At 40.9% G+C, this 2,500-nt stretch overlaps 1 protein-coding gene across 2 annotated transcripts in view; it reads left to right on the forward strand.

The window, feature by feature from the left end:
• Window positions 1-2,500, forward strand: part of LOC123516594 — a 236,521-nt gene that overhangs the window by 840 nt on the left and 233,181 nt on the right. For both annotated transcript variants that reach the window (XM_045276119.1, XM_045276115.1), the window contains exon 1: window positions 1-10. This exon is cut by the window's left edge. The gene's annotated coding sequence lies outside the window, so the exon portion shown is untranslated. The remainder of the gene's footprint in view (window positions 11-2,500) is intronic.

Below are 2,500 nucleotides of genomic sequence, written 5' to 3' on the forward strand. Positions count from 1 at the left end.
ACAACATGAGGTGAGTACCCACTCCCGCCCACCACGCTGGCGCCGGCTGCACCTCCAGCAGGCAGTGGCCACCAGTGTGTGTGTGTGTGTGTGTGTGTGTGGTAAATATCAAGTACAAGATGTACTCTACACGCACACACACACACACACACACACACACACACACACACACACACACACACACACACACACACACACACACATGTATATATATATATATATATATATATATATATATATATATATATATATATATATATATATATATATATATTTGCGTGTGTGTGTGTGTGTGTGTGTGTCGGTATTTACTTATAACTTATTTTCTTAGGAAGACAGAGAGAGAGAGAGAGAGAGAGAGAGAGACGGACGTAGATGTAGCTTTGTATATTTTGTTAGAAGATAGATTAAGTTAGATTATTGAGATTAGGTTAGGTAAGGTACTAAGGCGTGGCGGGAACGGTGAACATTGAGGTAAAAGTGAAAGTTCGGTAGTGAGGCAGGGACGCATTACTGACCAGGGGATGAATGGCCGCCGGGACGCGGATGCATCTACATCGCGGGGCACAACAAGATTGATAGGGCACATTGAGATAAGCCGGCGAGTAGGACTGGATCAGCAGGCGAGGAGAGGGATGAGAGGGCAAGGGGCGGACTGGATTAGTGGCGACCGATTAAACAGAGCAAAGTGGAATGATCTGATTAGGAAAGCGAATGGATAACACTTTCACGGCAGCGGGTGAGTGTGGGAGGGATTAAGATTATAGTGAAGGGAGCTGTAATCCTGATTATGGAAGAGAGAGAGAGAGAGAGTGTGTGTGTGTGTGTGTGTGTGTGTGTGTGCACTATGAACAGAAAAGCCAATTATGCTGGCTGCTGTGTATGTACTATTATTATTACCATTATTAATACCATTAGTAGTAGTAGTAGTAGTAGTAGTAGTAGTAGTAGTAGTAGTAGTAGTAGTAGTAGTAGTAGTAGCAGTAGTAATTGTAGAAATAGTAGTAGTAGAAGTAATAGTAGTAGTAGTAGTAGTAGCTAGTAGTAGTTGTTGTTGTAGTAGTAGTGTCATCATCATTATCGTTACGTGAAATATAAAAATTACTCTCTCTCTCTCTCTCTCTCTCTCTCTCTCTCTCTCTCTCTCTCTCTCTCTCTCTCTCTCTCTCTCTCTCTCATTGCCTGAGCCGGAGAAGGGTCGGGGGAAGGGGGAAGGAAGGGAGAGACAGAGAGGGGAACCGTAACTTAGCCGTCTGTTCTCTCCCATGTTTGTGTCCTTGACTGGCCGCCTTCAGGAGTTGGAAAAAAAAAAGTCATGCTACTAACCGAGTTATAGGAGGCTAGTCTGACTTTATTTATTCATTTAACTAACCCTTTCACTGCAATTTGGCACACATGTTATTAACTGTCAAACATTCTGCGATATCTTTTCTAGTTCAGCGACCACTTGCAGACACTGAGCTGGTTAGAAACTGAGAAAATGTATTCATCATGTTTTTCCTTTTTACCGCTTAAGTACCATGACACATTTTCATATTCATTCTGCTTATTATTTGGTGATTTTATACAGCTTCAAAATCTTATAGAGGGGATTAAAATCGTGAAGACTCTGGCCATTACTCTTCTGACCTCCATAAACCTTTCGTAATGTAAATAAAATGGTCTAGTAGTACGCAAATCTCAAGGTAAAAAATGTGTCCCAGTACTGAAGGGGTTAAAGATTCCACACATTGTCTTAGCGTCGTGAACCGTTACATATGTTAGAGCTTTGGGCAGGACAACAAAACTGGCGGAGAAAAAGACTCATGTAAGGCGCCAGACCCCGATGTGAAGACGGAAAGTAACAGGGAAAATGTATTATGAAAAAAAAAGTTAATGGAAAAAGTAACACGAAAGGATGTAACAGGTAAAAAACTAACAAATATATTGAATGCTTTTGTTTTTATTTTGGACATAACTTAACCTAACCTAACCAAACCTAACCACTAACTCTTTTTCCCTAAATAAAGTGACTACAGTTATTTTTTTCTGATTCTTTATTTCTATGCACCCGAGACCCCACAGGACACAGCACAAGGAGTGGAAGTCCAAAAATATCTCAAAATTTGCCTCCCTTGATCCAGAGGAGACTGGTTGCACTTTCATAACGTTCCTCTGACTCGACTTTCTGATGCATTGTCCTTAAACCCCCTTCAATGTTGGGACATATTTTTACCTTGAGATTTGTGTACGATTGGACCATTTTACTGACATTAGGAATGGTCTATGGAGGTCAGAAGATTAATGGCCAAGGTCTTCACTATTTTAATCCCCCACATAAGTTTCTGAAGGTGTATAAAATCACCAAATAGTAAGCAGAATAAATATGAAAACGCGTCATGGTACCGAGGAAGTTAAAAATGTGAACGAGTATGGACGAGGAAGGAAAAGCAAGAAAACAGTATGAAAGCGAAGGGAGAGGGAAGGAAAGAGGGGAGGAAGAAATAAGGAAGTCATGAGA

Source organism: Portunus trituberculatus, chromosome 41 (assembly GCF_017591435.1).
Source record: "Portunus trituberculatus isolate SZX2019 chromosome 41, ASM1759143v1, whole genome shotgun sequence".
NCBI classification, from domain to species: Eukaryota; Metazoa; Arthropoda; class Malacostraca; order Decapoda; family Portunidae; genus Portunus; species Portunus trituberculatus.